Raw genomic sequence first — 19,388 nt, 5'->3', positions numbered from 1 at the left:
CAGGCAAGAATACTGGAGTGGGTTGCCAGTTCCTCCTCCAGGGGATCTTCCTGACCCAGGGATTGAACCCACGTCTCTTAGGTCTCCTGCTTTGACAGGTGGCTTCTTTACTGCTAGTGCCGCCTGGGAAGCCCCTGGTAACAGGGATGTGGTGACAAAAAGCCTCGTTTCATTGTCTTGTCTTTGCTTCAGGCCCTTTGCTGGCCTTCTTGCTGCTCATGGAAGGATCGGTTCCTTCAAACAGACAGACCACATGCTATTTCTGTGCTGTAAATTTCCAAGGCTTCTTCCCCAGCCACCTCTCCAACCGCAAACTGGAATAAAAAGTGTATTTGCAGCTATAATCAGCACACTTAAATACTAGTTAAATTCAGAGTGAGTACAGAATCTGCACTGCTCTTGACTCCGAGAGAGGCTATAAAAATATCCTATGGCCATGAGCCCTCTAAGACATTGACAAAGAGGTGATCCCTCTGAACCTTCTTAAGGCTCTTCCAAAATAGCCCAGATTACATGGTAAGGGGGTCTGATTCATAGAGAATTGTGTATTGGCTGTGGACTAGCAAACTCCTCTCTTGTTTCTATTTTCCTCAGACAAGATGCCCAGTCACGGTCATTTATTTTCTTAGAAACTCTTTGAGGATGGCGCTTTCTTTAATTGCCTTGGTAGCTTTGGTGTCTGACATGTGGGTATACCTGAAATAGTTGTGAAGTGGCCGAACTAGAGAGTCAGAGGTGCCGAGAGCAGAAGGGGCCGTCGGCTCCCTGTCTTCAGGCTCCTGTATGGACACCTCTGATGCTTTCCTGTTTCATTTATGCCATCCCCATGACCACCCCGTGAGAAGCAGGGCATTTGTTATTAACCTTAAATTATAGATGATGGTGCTGAGGCTTCCAAGGAGTTGTGGAATTGTCTAAGAGTTTGTGAATTTAAGGTGCAATCACATCTTAAGTCTGGGTCTCCTGAACCTTAGAGAAGTATTCTTTCTGTTTCACTACTGGTATGTATTCAGAGATGCTCTATTTTAATCTGCTGGCACGTGGGCTCACTGAGTAGCCTCAGCACCGCGTTCTGGAAGGCCTGCTGGTTTAAGGTCCGTGCCCTCACAGCTGATAGTCTTTCACTGCGGACATGCACTACGGAAAACAGGGAGGCCACATCCAAATTGTTAGTGGTCTTTAGCAACGTTCTCACTGGTTTCTCTGCCCCTAGCTATCTTAGCAGAGCTTTCACTAGTTTCTCTAACCTAACTGGATCTCTGCAATGGAGTGATTGTCCTAAAGTGATAAACACTCTCTGATCAAAGCTCCATCACTGGAGCTTCAAGGACCAAGCTCTGAGTCTTTATCTGAACCTGCAAGGCCAGCTTCCGGCCTCCCTGCAGCCCAGTGCACTCTGAGGTCCCTGCACGCGCCTGACTGGTGTCCGAGGAGTGAGTTCTCCATGGTTGCTCCCTCCCCTCGGTCAGGTGTTTGCAGGAAGCTGGTCCTAAGATCCAGGTCCGTGGAGACGCCCCCTCCCCATCCCCGCACTGGCCCCTTCGGAGACCGCATCCCTTCTCCCCATGTTACCAGGGTTTACCCAGCTGAGTGGATGGTGAGCTCGGCAGCGAGGTCCGTGGGTCTCCTGGGCTCTGACATCCCCTCGGAAGGTCGTGCTTTTAGTGAATGAAGGAGCTGCATTTACAAAAATTACTTTTTAAATTCCCTGACGTGTGCGCATGCTCTGTGGGTGTTTGGAGGATGTGATGGTCGGGAAGGAGCTGGCCTTCAATGGGGTCCTTCAGAGGGACCGGGCTCAACCTGATGTCCAGCTTGGCCTTGGTCCTGAGCTCCCGGTGTCTGATATACGGAGAGCACTGTGACCTCTGCCGGGGAGGGTCCCCCCGCCCCCCGGGGGAGGGGGTGTCTCTGTGCGCTCCCAGGTAGCTCTGCATGGCGCTGGCTGTCAGCGTGTTTATGGGATCGAGCATCAGTGTAACTCCTCTTAATGCTTAGACTTTTTTAACCTTTTTCAGTTCTTGGCCTTCATAGATCCCAGAGAACACTTAGAGGGGTGCTCAGAGAGCTGACTCTGTAAACGCTTTCCTTGAAAGCAGAGTCCCTTCCTCCACCCTTCCCACTCTTTGAGCTGTGGTGCCCTGTGTCACCCTGTGTGTCACCCTGCAGGCACCCCAGGTGTCACCCCATGTCTCACCCTGTAGGCACCCCGGGTGTCATCCCATGTGTCACCCTGTAAGCACCCCGTGTGTCACCCTGTGTATTCCCTTGTAGGCAATGTGTGTTACCCCATCTGTCACCCCAGGTGTCACCCTGTGTGTCACCCTGTAGGTACCCCATGTGTCCCCTGTGGGCACCCCATGTGTCACCCTGTAGGCCCCAGGTGTCACCCTGTAGGCACCCTGTGTGTCACCCTGTAGGCACCCCATGTGTCACCCTGTAGGCCCCAGGTGTCACCCCATGTGTCACCCTGTAGGCACCCCGTGTGTCACCCTGTAGCTACGCCGTGTGTCACCCTGTAGGTACCCCAGGTGTCACCCTGTAGGTACCCCGTGTGTGTGTCACCCTGTAGATACCCCGTGTGTGTGTCACCCTGTAGGCACCCCATGTGTCACCCTGTAGGTACCCCGTGTGTCACCCTGTAGGTACCCCGTGTGTGTGTCACCCTGTAGGCACCCCATGTGTCACCCTGTAGGTACCCCATGTGTCACCCTGTAGGTACCCCGTGTGTGTGTCACCCTGTAGGCACCCCATGTGTCACCCTGTAGGTACCCCAGGTGTCACCTTGTGTATTCCCTTGTAGGCAATGTGTGTTTCCCCATCTGTCACCCCAGGTGTCACCCCATGTGTCACCCCAGGTGTCACCCCATGTGTCCCTTATGGGCACCCCATGTGTCACCCTGTAGGCATCCCATGTGTCACCCTGTAGGTACCCCGTGTGTCACCCTGTAGGCACTCCATGTGTCACCCTGTAGGCCCCAGGTGTCACCCCATGTGTCACCCTGTAGGCACCCCATGTGTCACCCTGTAGGCCCCAGGTGTCACCCCATGTGTCACCCTGTGGGCACCCCATGTGTCACCCTGTAGGTACCCCAGGTGTCACCCTGTAGGCCCCAGGTGTCACCCCATGTGTCACCCTGTGGGCACCCCATGTGTCACCTTGTAGGCTCCAGGTGTCACCCCGTGTGTCACCCTGTAGGCACCCCGTGTCACCCCAAAGGTGCCCCATGTGTCACCCCATAGGTACCACATGTGTCACCCTGTAGGTACCCCATGTGTCACCCTGTAGCTACCCCGTGTGTCACCCTATAGCTACCCCATGTGTTATCCTGTAGGTACCCCGTGTGTCACCCTATAGCTACCCCATGTGTTATCCTGTAGGTACCCCGTGTGTCACCCTGTAGCTACCCCATGTGTCACCCTGTAGGCATCCCATGTGTCACCCTGTAGGTACCCCGTGTGTCACCCTGTAGGCACTCCATGTGTCACCCTGTAGGCCCCAGGTGTCACCCCATGTGTCACCCTGTAGGCACCCCATGTGTCACCCTGTAGGCCCCAGGTGTCACCCCATGTGTCACCCTGTGGGCACCCCATGTGTCACCCTGTAGGTACCCCAGGTGTCACCCTGTAGGCCCCAGGTGTCACCCCATGTGTCACCCTGTGGGCACCCCATGTGTCACCTTGTAGGCTCCAGGTGTCACCCCGTGTGTCACCCTGTAGGCACCCCGTGTCACCCCAAAGGTGCCCCATGTGTCACCCCATAGGTACCACATGTGTCACCCTGTAGGTACCCCATGTGTCACCCTGTAGCTACCCCGTGTGTCACCCTATAGCTACCCCATGTGTTATCCTGTAGGTACCCCGTGTGTCACCCTATAGCTACCCCATGTGTTATCCTGTAGGTACCCCGTGTGTCACCCTGTAGCTACCCCATGTGTCACCCTGTAGGCATCCCATGTGTCACCCTGTAGGTACCCCGTGTGTCACCCTGTAGGCACTCCATGTGTCACCCTGTAGGCCCCAGGTGTCACCCCATGTGTCACCCTGTAGCTACCCCATGTGTCACCCTGTAGGCACCCCATGTGTCACCCTGTAGGCCCCAGGTGTCACCCCATGTGTCATCCTGTAGGCACCCCAGGTGTCACCCTGTAGGTACCCCATGTGTCACCCTGTAGGTACCCCATGTGTCACTCTGTAGGCACCCCATGTATCACCCTGTAGGCCCCAGGTCTAACCCCATGTGTCACCCTGTAGCTACCCCATGTGTCACCCTATAGGTACCCCATGTGTCACTCTGTAGCTACCCCATGTGTCACCCTATAGGTACCCCATGTGTCACCCTGTCGGCACCCCATGTGTCACCCTGTAGGCACCCCATGTGTCACCCTGTAGGTACCCCATGTGTCACCCTGTAGCTACCCCGTGTGTCACCCTATAGCTACCCCATGTGTCACCCTGTAGGTACCCCATGTGTCACCCTATAGGTACCCCATGTGTCACCCTGTAGGCACCCCATGTGTCACCCTGTAGGCACCCCGTGTGTCACCCTGTAGGTACCCCATGTGTCACCCTGTAGCTACCCCATGTGTCACCCTGTAGGCACCCCATGTGTCACTCTGTAGGTACCCCATGTGTCACCCTGTAGGCCCCAGGTGTCACCCCATGTGTCACCCTGTAGGCACCCCAGGTGTCACCCTGTAGGTACCCTGTGTGTCACCCTGTAGGTACCCCATGTGTCACTCTGTAGGCACCCCATGTGTCACCCTGTAGGCCCCAGGTGTCACCCCATGTGTCATCCTGTAGGCACCCCAGGTGTCACCCTGTAGGTACCCCATGTGTCACCCTGTAGCTACCCCGTGTGTCACCCTATAGCTATCCCATGTGTTACCCTGTAGGTACCCCATGTGTCACCCTGTAGCTACCCCATGTGTCACCCTGTAGGCACCCCATGTGTCACCTTGTAGGTACCCCATGTGTCACTCTGTAGGCCCCAGGTGTCACCCCATGTGTCACTCTGTAGCTAGCCCATGTGTCACCCTATAGCTATCCCATGTGTTACCCTGTAGGTACCCCATGTGTCACCCTGTAGGCCCCAGGTGTCACCCCATGTGTCATCCTGTAGGCACCCCAGGTGTCACCCTGTAGGTACCCTGTGTGTCACCCTGTAGGCACCCCATGTGTCACCCTGTAGGTACCCTGTGTGTCACCCTGTAGGCACTCCATGTGTCACCCTGTAGGCCCCAGGTGTCACCCATGTGTCATCCTGTAGGCACCCCAGGTGTCACCCTGTAGGTACCCCGTGTGTCACCCTGTAGGTACCCCATGTGTCACTCTGTAGGCACCCCATTGTCACCCTGTAGGCCCCAGGTGTCACCCCATGTGTCACCCTGTAGCTACCCCATGTGTCACCCTACAGGTACCCCATGTGTCACCCTGTAGGCACCCCATGTGTCACCCTGTAGGCACCCCGTGTGTCACTCTGTTGGCCCCAGGTGTCACCCCATGTGTCACCCTGTAGGCACCCCAGGTGTCACCCTGTAGGTACCCCATGTGTCACCCTGTGTATCCCCTTGTAGGCACTGTGTGTCTCCCCATGTGTCACCCCGTGTGTCACCCTATAGATCTGGGGTGATCTGGCACCCCTGCCCTCTCAGCACCCAGCCCCAACCTGCCTGTTTTGAGTTGCCCACTCTGGCTTCTCAGCTTCTCTCCCAGACTGAGGCCACACAATCTTGGATGTGCCCACCAGGCCCCGACAGGCGGGTGGGACTGCAGGGGCTGCTGCGCCCGTGGTGGACGCCTGTGGAGGGCTGGCCCGCGGCCCGCGGCCTGGCTGCAGCGCGGCTCTTGGTTCCTCGATCCCGGTACGCACGTCCGGTCCCATCAGCTCCACCCTGTGCAGGCCCCTGCCCTGGACGGACACTCCTGTGGAGCCGGGAAAGGTCCAGAAAGCACAAAAGGCAGGATGGAAAGCTGAAGCTGAGCCAGCTCACTTGCTGCTGTGATGGACACAGTGCGCACAGACAGACGGACACAAGACGGACAAGCCCTGCTTGCTCTCCTTCCATCGCTCAGTGGGAGGAAGTAGGGAGAAAGAAAAAGAAATAGAAAGTCCTGTTTCAGGTAGAGCAGCCCGCCGAGAAGGAAGGTCCTGCGTTCCCTGCCGACTGCTCAGCACGGACCTTGAGAAAGTGGCCGGGGGACCCGTCGGGGGTGCTGAGGGAGCCCCCAGCCCCTTTGGGTGTCGTACGGGCGGGCCGAGACCCACACCTTCAGCTGGTGACGTGGCGGCCTCTCCTCAGTCACAGTGGCGAGTTCACGGGCCTGCGATGTGGCTTTTGGGGCCAGGCCAAGGCCTCCGTGTCCACTCTTCTGGGATCATCCGTGTGACCACAGTGGACTTCCCAGAAGGTCCTGGGCTGGCCGATCGATGTTCTGAGTCTCGGCAGAGGGTGGCAGGGGCTTGGCCTGCACGCAGGCACAGGTGTCCTTGACCCTGGGTTCCCTGAGTGAGTGCCTGGCAACGTGGGAGTCAAGGGAAAACGGGGCCTTTCGGTCTTTGCTTTTGTCCTCAGGTAGATGATGTCCCCAGGCCTAAAGCCTGTCCACAGCTGGGGATTAAGTCCGAGGGTCTCAGACCTGCGGGGCCTTAGCAGGGTGTACAGGCCACAGGCTGACAAAGCACTTTTGTTCTGGCAGTGAGACTTTCCTCTGAATCAGCTGTCGTATGTGATCTGTGCTGGGGTGGAGGGTGCACAACCCCTTCCCTACTACTCGCCCCTATGCAGACCCTTTCCTCCTTCCTGGGGAGGCCCTTTCTGGTTCTAGGCCAGTCCGCCTGCCTTACAGATGCAGAGACACACAGGCAGCCAGACACACAGATGCATAAACGCACAGATACATAGGTGGACAGATGCACACACGCAGAGTGGACACAGATGCACAGACACACAGATGCACGGACACACAAATGCACAGATGCACGGATACACAGACACACAGACACACAGATGCACGGTCACACAGGTGGACAGACACACAAACGCACAGATGGACAGATGCACAGACACACAGATGCGTAGACACATGGATGCATACACCCATGGATACACAGACACACAGGTTTACAGGTGCATAGATGCACAGACAGACAGGTGGGTTTGAGGGGCCTGGCTGGCTGTCCAGGCACAGATGGGTGTCCGGCAGAGTGAGGAGGAAGGCCAGGGTGCTGTCTCCCTGCCCAGCTTCACCATGATCACTCAGCACCCCCATGCCTCTTACTGAGCTTGGCTCAGGCGGCTGAGGCGGCGGGGGCAGGCTGTCCAGGGGCTGCAGCTTCACCTTTGTCTTTCTGGACCGCCACCACCATGGGTGCCGAGGAGGACTCACTTTCAGCACCGGGGACAGTGCAGCAGGTGGCCACCCCTTTCCCCCGACTGCTTCTTAAAAGCATTTGCTGTTAGGATGTGGTGCATTTATATTAAACATCGGGGAGTTTAGGGGTTTATTTTCTCTAAGAATCACTTCAAAGCTGGGTTGCCCTCAGTTCGGTGTTGACTGTGTCATGAAGCACCCGATCCAGGCAGCGGTCGTTGCAGGTTGCCTCTGTCCAGGCCCCGATGGGCTTGTGCACAGAGAGCCTGACTTCACCCCTCGCGGAAACCTCACTAGATAGGCTTTATCACACTGATCGTGATGAAACAGAGACCCAGGGAGGTCAGGCTGTGCTCAAGGCCGTCCAGCGCTGTCCCCACCTCGGTGGCTGGCTTTGCCCACCTCCATGGCTGCCCTCTTTGCCTCCACTCATTCCACTGTCCGGGCACATTGTCTTTTATTTCTGTATACTTTTGTACATCTGTTCCCATTCTCTTGAGGCCAGCTCAGCTCAGCATACACATCTCAAGCTTGTACTTGGGGGAAGGCAAATGTTTTAAGACCTAAAGGATGAAAACACCGTGTAGAAACTGCCACGTGTCCCAAAACCGTTACAAGAGAAGTGGAAGGGAGGACGGGGGTCATGACGTGGGTTGAGTGTCCAGGGTTCAGGGTGACACTGGGGTGAATTGTGCAAAGATTAAGGCCTGGGGCGGGGCCGGGGGGCATCTCAGAGGCCCTTGGACACTAAACTAAGAATTCTACTTTACCCAGTGGGCAGCCTCCCTAAATTCTACTAAAATTTATTTTTTTATCTGTGTATATTTTTTGATGTGGGCCATTTAAAAACTCTTTACTGAATTTGTTAAGATACTGCTTCTGTTGTGTATGGATTGTTTTTTTTGGCTATGAGACATGTGTGATCTTAGCTCCCCGAGTGGGGATCGAACCTGCAACCCCTGCAATGGAATGCGAAGTCTTAACCACTGGACCACCAGGGAAGTCCTCCTAAATTCTACTTTAGATGAGCCAGAGCAGGGTTCCCAGTCTCCGTGGGGCAGGGCTGACTTCTCCTCTGATCTCTCTCTCCTCCCCTTAGAGCAGGGATGTAGGAGTCCTCAGAAACTTTATCACCTCTTCCTACACGCAGACTACACAGACTTCTAGACTACACACCTCTTCCTCCCCACCCTATCCCTGTAAAAGGTGCTATCACATTCGAGTCATAGCCTGGGGCCAGGTTGGCCATCTTATACAGCACAGGTACCCCAGGCTGGAACCCGGGGGATGCTCAAAGTCCACATCCCTGGAATACGTCCACATCTTAGGACACCCTGAGATATTCCCAACATGCTCTCCTCGTGAGAGGGCTGGGGTTGCCAGGAGTCGGAAAAGGTGAGAGGAAGAGTTGAGAGCTGGTAAGCACAGAATCTCTGCACAGTCTGATGGTTAATTATGAGGCCTGGGTCCCTTTGAATGCTCACATGCTGGCAGGAGAACTGCAGCCACAACAGCCTGTGGAGCCTCAAGCCCGAGGGTCCCCCAAGACTTGTGTGGCACCAAATAGGACTTTGATTTCACCTTCCTGCAGGTGCTGAGACACAGTTTTCTGCTCTCAACCACTTCCTCTCAGCTTCCCATGGCACCCCCGTCCCCGGACCTCACGTTCAGTGATTCTAAAGATTAGTTTCTCTTTGGAAATGTACAGACTGCCTCTCCTATTTGAGAGGATGCTTTATGACAGTGAAGGCCTTTGGAAAACTACGTGGAAACATGGGAGGAGGGAAAGTTAACTGTGTTGTTTTGGTTTCTTGCTCATTGAAACCTTTTAATTTAATTTAATTTTTTTTTTTTCTGTTTCTCCCTTGGGATGGGCTTGGGAAGATGTTCAGCGTAGATGGTGACGTTTGTGCCTTTGGAATGGAGTCTTTATAGCAGAGCCAAAGCCTCTGAGGTCTCCAGATAAATGCCGGCCTGTGTTCTTATTTTTTTGAAGCTTAGTCTAGTGACAGTCTGCTCCGATGCTCGGAAGACAGAGTGGGAAGAGGGAGCCTTTGCTTCTGTGTTGTTAGCAGGTCGGGTGGGGGCGAGTCCAGCCAGATCCCTGCATTCTGTGGTGACCGCCCATAGAGGGGAGCGGCCAGGCGCGCGTGATGGAGAGTGGTGGCCAAACCGTAACCAGGCATTTAACCCAGTTTTGAATATGAAGACAAAGCGTTCATAGCTCAGACTTAGCGTGTGCAGGGAGAGAACTCCTGAAGTCAGAGGAGCCACAGGCTTGCTCTCTGCTTGGTGTTTTTCATCTCACCTGCCCTCCGCCTACTCGCCTGTAAGAGGCAGAGGGGTTGGCAGTCGTGCCTGCCGATCACCCACTGTGTGTCTATGTGTACTTGCCCCCCCTGGCCTGGACGGACGAGGAGCTGCAGGCTGGGTGTCGGGATCTCTGCTGTGTTCCCATTCACAAGTGGTTTGTTTACTTCCTTCAGCATGAAGAGAAGGACAGAGGAAAGTACTGTCTGCCTTTGCTTTTGAACTTGGCAGTAATGGGATTCTGTGAAGCCGTTGGTTGGTATAATGCCACTTTGGGGGGTGTGTGTGTGTGCGTGTGTGTGCATGTGTGTGGTGGGGAGGAGGGCTTTTGGAGAGAGCTTTAAAACAGCCTGCCTAGATGTTTGGAATAAACTTGGCCCCCTTCATTTTTTCCTTTGTTTGTAGATGTATCACTTGTCTTCTTTATGCCTTTTCTTGTATTTTCTCTTTAAAATGTCCAGCCATTCTTTTGTAATTGGAAAAAGAAGTAATAAATGCATTTCTCTCTTTATGTCTGATGTTAAAACAGTCCGTGGGTTTCTTACTGCCTCTTATTGCATTACAGAGAGGTTGGTTGCTTCATAGGTATTTGATATATATTTAGATTACGTTTTATTTCTCTCATTGTAGTCAGATGTTCAAATGATAATGGGCAGCACAGATCAGACCAGGAAAAAAAATCAAAGTATTTCTAAGGGGTGGGGGTATTTTGTTTTTGCGGTTGAATTCCTGCAAAAGTACACTGTGTGTCTCAGGATGCTATCTGTTCATTTAAGCGCTGACTTACGCGCTGTTGAGCACTTACTACACTGCGGTGAGCATCGACTCCACGGGCGGCTCTGTGAGTAGAGCTTCTGGGGATCCGAAGATGTTTGGCAGAGATCCAGCCTTCACGGAGACGTCAGCATGTCTGGAGAGATGAGGTGTGCGTGATAAGAAGCTGGTTAATACTTTGTTTCAAAAGACACACGTCACTAAGAAATGGGAGTTCCGACGAGGGTGGTCTTCCAGGTGAGGAGGCTCCTTCTCACGACCTAGTGAGGTCGGGCTTTTCTTTCCAGCCCCTAGTTTGTGACCTCCCATCACTCCCTGGTCCCTCTGCCCCGCACTTCTTTCCTGTCACTTAGCAGCATCCCACCAGTCTCTCAGAGCCACACAAACAGCTCCTCTGCTCTGAAGCATGATTGATGATGAGTTCACCAGGAAATCTGGGTCTCTTCCGGGAACTGCGAGCAGTGGACGGCATTATCTCTGGCGTCTGGTTGGCATTTGGAAATCTGCCATCGGTCACCAAAGACACCTAAGATTTTGTGAGAACTCTTTAACCCACTAATGATCGGTTTCTTCATCTGTAAGGTTAGGATAAAAATATCCCATTGGACTGCAGTCGTGGCTAAATCCATGTAAACAGATAAAACTCTGAACACTTACTGGGCAGCCGTAAAACCTCATGTCTTTTCTTTCTGTTCTGTGTAGTTATTTGTGCCTATGTCTGCATTGATCCCCTGCATGGCAAACCTCTGGAGGCTGAACCCCCCAGTGCCTGGCACAGACCCTCTCACACAGCCTGGATGGCCCTCTGCCCTCATCATAGTCTGTGCTATCGTGAGGCCAATGCTGGATCTTTGGGGTCTTTGGTTGGTCTTGGCCTTGGGAGACCCCATGATCATAATGGTGATTTTGATAGATGGGTGGATAAGGAGGCCATCTCCAACACAGAGTCGCAGAGGACGGGGGAACATGTACATGTGGTCTGGAATCAGGCAGCAAGTCTGAGAGCAGCAGGTTGATTGGGGAGATCCAGGACCATAAAGAAGGTTGAACTGATGAATTGATGGTTTTGTGTTGTGGTGTTGGAGAAGAGTCTCAAGAGTCCCTTAGACTGCAAAGTGATCAAACCAGTCAGTCCTAAAGGAAATCAGTCCTGAATATTCATTGGAAGGACTGATGCTGAAGCTGAAGCTCCTATCCTTCGGCCACTTGATGCAATGAGCTGACTCATTGGAAAAGACCCTGATGCTGGGAAAGATTGGAGGCAGGAGGAGAAGGGGACAACAGAGGATGAGGTGGTTGGATGGCATCACCGACTCGATGGACATGAGTTTGAGCAAATTCCAGGAGATAGTGAAGGACAGATGAGCCTGGTGTGCTGCAGCCCGTGGGGTCCGTGGAGACACGACTGAGTGAACAGCAAAGAACAACAGCGACTGAACTGTCTGTGTCTGAGGTCTGCAAGGACGTTTCTCCTGAGCTCTCCCTCCCACAGAGTGTCCCTGGGGCCCGGAGAGGCCGGGTCAAAGGGCACTGCGGTTTTCCCATGACACAGACTCTAAATATCTGGCAAGGCGAGCCCGACTAATTGCATGAGTGTATTTTTCTCCCTCACTGGCCAAGCAAGGGGTCTTTGGGTCGAAATATGTCCGTGCATTTTACAGAAGAGAGAATTTCTCCAGAGTTAGCATGCAGTACATTCTGATCAGATGCATCGCCCCGTTGGTTTTGTCCTGTTCCCGGAGGCGTTGACTGAGCTCAGCCCGCTCCACACCCCACCTTCCTCCTCCCATGTTACACGGCTCCTCAACGCGTTGTTCTCCTAAGTTAAGCCTTTTGTTTTGCGTCCTTTCCTTCTCAGAATCTGTAGAGTTGGACATCATGTGATGTCCACTTAGGTGTCAACTGCCTGAACCCCATGTCCGAAGAGAAAATGACAGAATGAAAGATCATTAGAAGAGGACCAGATAAACCACGTGGTTTCAACAACTCCCTCTCCTCTTCCTTCCTTTTCTTCCCCCTTCTCTTCTTTCTTCCATTTTCCCTTCTTTTCCCCCTCCTTCCCTCCCGCCCTTCCTTCCTTCCCTTCTTTTGATGGGTGAAAGTCTTCCAGCTGGTTCTTGACACATCTCGGGTGAGACTCAGGGGTTTTGGCTCATGCCCTTATACCACAATGAGTTCTAGTCCCTGGGTGAGGAAGTGGGGTCACTGAGGTGCATTTGATCCAGGCCCTGGTCCTCACCTGGAGAAGATCATGGGGTACACAGTTCACATCCAGTAAGGGAGCTTGTTCCTGGAGCAGGATCTCTCGGGTAACTGTGCTAACACGTGATTGGTCTAGTCTAGAACTTTCCTTGTTCACCGACTGGCCCACTAGCTCAAGTAGTACGGTGGAAGAATCAGTGAAGTGGCCCAGAAAAGAGGAATAATGTTAAAGGAGAACCTTTGAGAGAGGAGCGGAGGTGGAAAGGAAGAACACTGCCACCACCAACAAAAACCGGGACAAAGAAAACATTAGTTCTGGTCTGAATTCTCCTTCGTTGGAGCCAGGCTCCCAGTTTGAGATCAAGAAGGCAGCGAGGAGAGATTAGGTAGAAAATCTGGGTTTCTGTGTAGGAAGGAGTCCTGCGTGCGTGTTTCTGCAGGGCACTCGTTTAGAGTTGCATGTAGACACGTGGGCTCAGGTGGGAGATGGTTCCTTCACCTTGGCTGGCGAGGCTGCCATGAGGATGTTATTAATACAAGAAGTGTACCTACTCTGCAGGCAGATGGGTTGTGATGGGGCCGTTGGGGGATTGGGATGTGTCCGTGGTTGTTGGAAATGGTTGCCTGAGGCAGTGACACAAGATAGGTTTCTGACCCTCTTGGAGAGGCTGAGGCTCTCAGAGGGGTCTGCAGGTTCCCTGCTGGCCCTCCCCGCCCCTCACTGCATCTGCCAAGGCTGACAGAAGCCCTGAGGTGCGCGGGTGGGCAGCACCAGGCCCCCTTCTATGGGGAAGGTAGGTTTCTTTAGATTATAGAAAGGTCTGTACATCATAGCTCAGTAGGTAAGGAATCTACCTCCAATGCAGGAGACCCATGTTCAATCCCTGGGTCTGGGAAGATCCCCTGGAGAAGGAAATGGCAACCCACTCTAGTATTCTTGCCTGGAGAATTCCACGGACGGAGGAGCCTGGTGGGCTACAGTCCATGGGGTCACAAAGAGTCAGACATGACTGAGCGACTTCACTTTCACTTTTTGTATATTAAGGGCCTTGATAAAGTTTTGGGGACCAGCATCTTGTAAGAGGGGAGAGTCTCTCAAGCCTTGGACAAGGATGTGAGATGTAAGCACAGGTGGCTGATCCATATGCCTGACTTCCCTGGATGCACAGGGCTGACGGGCCAGTGGCCCTGCTTCTTGGAAAATATGATAGAATTCTATCATTAGGGTTTCCACAGCCTTTTCCCTGTGCTTTCCAGATCAACAGTGACATAGACATATTTTTTCTTTTTGTGCAAGTAATTCTGTAATTGTAGAAGAGATTCTTTGAACTACCAGGTATATGTTTATTAAAGTTTTCATTTATTACATTTCCGGTTTTTAAACAGGATTTGCATTTTAGCTTTAAGAGACTTGAAACTTTAATGTTAACTTTCAAAAGGAAAAAAAAAGAAAAGGGAAGAAAACAGAAAATTCCCCCCAAACCCAAACTCCAAAATCAGAATTAGGAGAGTCTCCATCACTAAGCACTTTCTGTACCCAGTCTCATGCGGCCATGAGTTTGCCTTGTTTTTATTTCATGTATAGTAAGAAAAGAGGAGATTTATTATAACTGACGGTGTGAGTCTCATGGTGACAAGTTGGCCAGAAGCTTTCTGGAATGTTTTAAACTTAGGGGCATCTTCTCAACAGTGTGTGTTTTCTGTCCTTGCCAGGGTACAGGATCCAGACAGCAAGCACAGTGGTCAGATTGCAAGGTCTCCAGTCAACATCCCTCCTCCCCGCTCCTCCCCGTCTTCCCAGAGCCTGGAAGGGCTGTGCTCTGAGGTTTGTTTTGGGAGAAGGGTAAATTGCCACTGGAGAAATCCCCAATCCCCAAAATATCCCAAAGAGTCTATTATGAAAAGGTTATTTTCAGATAGAGGCTAATAGTAGCTAAATTCCTTTCCCATAACAGGCCTCTTCCCTTGCATTTGGGGGGTACAGTCAATATTGGTCTGAAAGGGTGAGTGATCGGAGGCTATTTTGGGGTGGTCTGAAGAACCTCAAGATTGTCTCGTAGAATAACAACTGAGGAGCTTGTTCTGTGAACAGAACAGTTGGGAGATGAGTGGTGGGGCCGCTCGGCAGCTTTCAGCATGGCAGGGGGTCGTTGGACCGTGGGTGCCCAGATGTGTATACAAGCTACCCAGTTCCCTATTGATAGACCTCAGTTGCCTCTCCTGGGGTTTGTGTCCAGTTGGAAGTTCTTCTGTCCTTGAAATGTCCATGCTTCTGCCCTGCACAGACTCATGTTCTCAAATCAACCCTGATTTCTTAACTTCTGTTACTGCGTCATGAGTTTCTTCAGGACCTTCTAGGGGGCTTTAGGGGGACACTTTCTGCCTCCTCCCCTGTCCCCCACCTTTCCCCCATCCCTGTAGCATCTTCTCTCACTGACTGTCCCGTCCACCCTCTACTCCTTCATTTTGCCATCATCACCCACCCACCCACCCTGAAAGCTTTCATCAGTTCATACGCATGTTCTAATAAATTCCAGCCCATATCTGTGCATTTAGGTTGTTCCACCTCCAATTAGAGTTTAATTTACCTGACAGATCATCCCAAATCAAGCTTTGAAAATGTTATATGAAACATGGAATGCCTCATGTTCAGAAAGACACAGCTGTTTGTCATCTGCCCCAGGAAATCTTCTGAAGTGCAGAACCGGGCAGTCAAAATGAGGGGGTGAGACGGAGACCCCCGGGGAGTGTTGCCCGCTGTGGTCTGTGCCCGCCCCCACCCTGCAGTGTCCATGGGTGCCTGCTTCTCCCCACCTGAGACCTTCCTCGGAGGAGCCTGCAGGTGTAGAGAGGAGCCCTCTCCTTCTGGCCGGGAGCCTCCCTGGCCAGCGAGTGACCTAAGGGGGCAGCTGTCCCAGCGCCTGCCTCCAGAATGCGGGGACACTGCACCGGTGTGACAGCATCCCCCCCACTTTCCCCGAGGGATCGGGCTCCAGTGGACCCCAGTGGCAGCCGCTCGGTGATGAATCCCTCGCTTCCCGCCTCCCTCTGGTCGTTTACAGCTGTGTCCCGGGGATCGTTTCCCCAATAGACTGCTTCTCGGGGAGGCCAAGCTAAAATGCTGCCATAGGCGGTTTCCCTCCGAGCTGGGAGAATCAAAGGGATTAAAAGCCAGGAATGTACTTTTAAACTCAAAGCTCTAAGCCTATTTGACTTTGGCCTCTTCTATGTTGGTGGATCTCCTGTGAGCATTTCAGGGGAACCCTGATGGTTTGCAGAGTCGGGTCATGCCTGCAGTGAGTCGTGTGGGGTCCGGGAAACGATTCCTCTTGAAAAGAGTCTGAGTTTGCTTTTCTTTTTTCCGATTTGTTTATTTATTTTTGATCGTGCTGGAACTTTGTCGCTGCCCGTGCTCTTTTCTCTAGCTGTGGTGAGCAGGGGGTGGGTGGGCTACTCTCTCGTTGCGGTGCGGGCTTCTCATTGCGGTGACTTCTCTTGTGGCAAAGCCCAGACTCTAGGCACTAGAGTTGTGTCTCCCAGTAGTTGTTTCTCCCAGGCTCTCGAGCACGGGCTCTTAGCACAGCAGTTGTGACTTAGCTGCTCCGAGGCATGTGGGATCTTCCCAGACCAGCAATGGAACCCGTGTCTCGGGCACCAGCAGGTGGATTCTTTACCACTCAGCCACCAGGGCAAGCCCCTGCTGGTTGCTGTTAAACTGTGTCCCCTTCCGCACCCCTCTGGTGTTCCCCGGGTGTTGCAGCTGTGACAGGGCTTGAAGGGAACTTCTTTGTGAAGACAGGATGTTACAGCCTGGGACGGGGTGGTGCGCAGACAGACAGCAGGCGGGGCAGATGCGCTGGCCTTGCAGTCGGCGGGCAGCATGGCCCTGCCAACCCCCAGGGTATGCTTTATGTGGCCCCTTCCGCTCTCTGGGCCACTGTCCTGAAGGCTGGGACAGAGACGCCCTGGGGCCCTCCCGCTTTCCTTATTTGCAGGAGGAAATACAGGATCACAAAATCCTCCAGAATGATTCACAAGTTGAAATATGTTGGCAGAGCGCATTTTCATTTTATTTTGGTCGAAGGGAGAGTGTGGGGGAACTTTCGGGGCACTGAAGGAACCCAGGTTGGAATTAAGGCTCCCTCCTGGCTGCGGGACCTGCCACGCCAGTTGCTATTCCCTCCTCCGTCAGGCACACAGTGGTTTATTCTGGGAACACACCAGCCCTGCCAGTAATTCAAACGTGTCGTAGGGCAGCGGCTGGAATGGGGGCCTCCTGGTCTTGAAGACACGTCTCAGGTTCTCCAGTTTAGCCTGCTCTCATCACCAGAAACAAACACGCTTGACAAAAAAGTCATTTTCTCCCACCATGCAAAATAACATCCAGAATTCCTTGCACGTTTGTTCATTACAAGTCAGCTGAGCCGTAATGTCTAGAAAAATTAATCCACACTTCTTCAAGACTAGGGAGGCAATTTGAACTTGGGGGGCAGTGGGCAACACCTGCACAAGTCTTCCTCCTTCCAGCATCAGAAGGGGTGATGGTGCCCACGTTGTGTCTCTGAGCCCGGCCCTTCCAGGCCAGCCTGTCCCCTGCAGAGAAAGTGTGAGGCTGGCAGAGCATGAGTGGCCCTGTTGGACAGATAGGGTCGTCTACCTCCTGCCTCTGGTCCAGGGGGTGGACATGGCCGTGGTGACAGCCTGTCACCAGGGATGGAGCTCTGAGCATGATGATGACAATGACAATCATTCTATGCAGAACCCTGGCTGAGTTCAGGCTCCTCAGCAGAATCAAGCTATGACAAACCTTGACAGTGTATGAAAAAGCATAGACATCGCTTTGCTGAAAAAGGTCCATGTAGTCAAAGCTATGGTTTTTCCAGTAGTCAAGTACAGATGTGACCCTTGGACCATAAAGAAGGCTGAGCCCCAAAGAATTGATGCTTTTGAAGTGTGGTGTTGGAGAAGACTCTTTTGAGAGTCCCTTGGACTGCAAGGAGATCAAACCGGTCAATCCTAAAGGAAACCAATCCTGAATATTCATTGAAAGGACTGATGCTGAAGCTGAAGCTCCAGTACTTTGGCCACTTTCCCTGATTCTGGGAAAGATTGAGGACAAGAAGAGAAGGGGATGACAGAGGATGAGGTGGTTGGATGGCATCACTGACTCGGTGGACATGAGTTTGGGCAAACTCCAGGAGACAGTGAAAGACAGGGGAGCCTGGTGTGCTGCAGTCCATGGGTTTGCAAAGGGTTGGACACAACTCTTAGCGACTGAACAACAGCAGCTGTCATACTGATGAATGGACGTGATTCTTTAGGCTTGTTACAAGCTCTTGTTTTCTAAACATGAGGGTCCTTTAAGAGTTCCCAGAACTTTAACAACAACAGCAAAGCTCTGACTTAAGTATTGTGGGGGCTGAAGTGTGTCCAGACAGTCATGCGTTGGAGCCCTAAACTCCAGTACCTCAGAATTGCACCTGTTTGGATTTCAGTCTCTACAAGTGGAATTAGGTTGAAATGAGGTCCTTATGGTGGACTTTAACCCAGTATCGTGAATGTCCTCATCCAAAGGGGAAATGGAGACAGAGAAACACCGCAAAGGGGAAGAGACACAGGGAGAGGACAGCTATCATCAGCAAGCTGAGGAGGGAGGTTGCAGAGAAACCAACCTGCCACCACCTCGTCCTCGACTTCCAGCCCCCAGACTGTGACCCAAAGAATTGCTTCTGTGGGGCTTCCCAGGTGGCTTAGTGGTAAAGAGCCTGCCTGCAAGGCAAGAGATGCAGGTTCGATCCCTGGGTTGGGAAAGTCCCCTGGAGAAGGGAATGGCAACTTCTTCCAGTATTCTTGCCTGGGAAATTCCATGGACAGAGGTGCCTGGTGGGCTACAGTCCCTGGGGTCTCACAGAATCAGACACGACTGAACCACTAACACTTTTCAAACTGCAGTCTGTGGTGTGGTGTTAAGGCAGCCTTAGCTAACTAATGGAGGGCTCATGATCCTCCTTCTGAAGATGGGGAAACTGAGGCTGGGTGGATTGAGTAACTTGGTCAAGGTCCCCGGAGAGCAGGGGCTGCTGGTGGGTGTGACCCAAGGTCACCTGGTTCCAGCCTGTGTTCTCAGCCTGCAGGTCCCGGGGACAGGTAATGTGACCTTCTCCATGTAACCTCAGGGGCTGAGTCAGGCTGCAGTGACTTCTCAAGTGACCCTAGGCTCCTTGCCTTCCTCTCAAGATCTTGTCCGTGTTTGAACTTTTGAGCCAAATGTATTGCCCCTGAAGCATGGCCGGCAGAAAACCTACTGCATAGCAACATTTGTGAAAAACAAACAAACAAAAAACCGGAATGACAAGCAGAAGCCTTGAGGCCATGAATTCAGTGTGCACTCCTGAACTTTTTTGTCTTTGCCGCATTTCTTGCTTTTCTTCCCACATGATGTGACACACATTTTGTGAAGTATCTGGCAGGCCTAGAGAAAGGATCACTGATTCGCACCTCTTTCGACTTTGTTGCTGGTGCCACTGGATTTCCCACCATCCTTGTCCGTCGTCCTGGCCATGGAAGCTGCATCTGGTTTGAGGTTCACCTATGCTGGTGGCTCAGACGGTGAAGCATTTGCCTACAATGCGGGAGACTCAGGTTCGATCCCTGGGTCGGGAAGATCCTCTGGAGAAGGAAATTGCAGCCTACTCCAGTACTCTTGCCTGGAAAATCCCATAGACAGA

The 19,388-nt window shown here is 52.7% G+C and overlaps 1 protein-coding gene across 11 annotated transcripts in view; it reads left to right on the top strand.

Annotated features, from left to right (window-relative positions):
* RNF144A (ring finger protein 144A) overlaps positions 1–19,388 on the top strand; it is a 127,005-nt gene that overhangs the window by 48,480 nt on the left and 59,137 nt on the right. For 4 of the 11 annotated variants that reach the window (XM_070451943.1, XM_020912072.2, XM_020912075.2 and 1 more), the window contains exon 2: positions 14,374–14,485. The exons of 6 other annotated variants lie outside the window; for them this stretch is intronic. The gene's annotated coding sequence lies outside the window, so the exon portion shown is untranslated. Of the gene's footprint in view, positions 1–10,589; positions 10,696–14,373; positions 14,486–19,388 lie in introns of those variants that run through there. One more of the 11 variants, XM_020912067.2, reaches the window with a different exon arrangement.

This window comes from Odocoileus virginianus, chromosome 2 (assembly GCF_023699985.2).
Source record: "Odocoileus virginianus isolate 20LAN1187 ecotype Illinois chromosome 2, Ovbor_1.2, whole genome shotgun sequence".
Classification (NCBI taxonomy): domain Eukaryota; kingdom Metazoa; phylum Chordata; class Mammalia; order Artiodactyla; family Cervidae; genus Odocoileus; species Odocoileus virginianus.
Note: the sequence above shows the minus strand (reverse complement) of the source record. Positions and strands in the feature narration are given on the sequence as shown.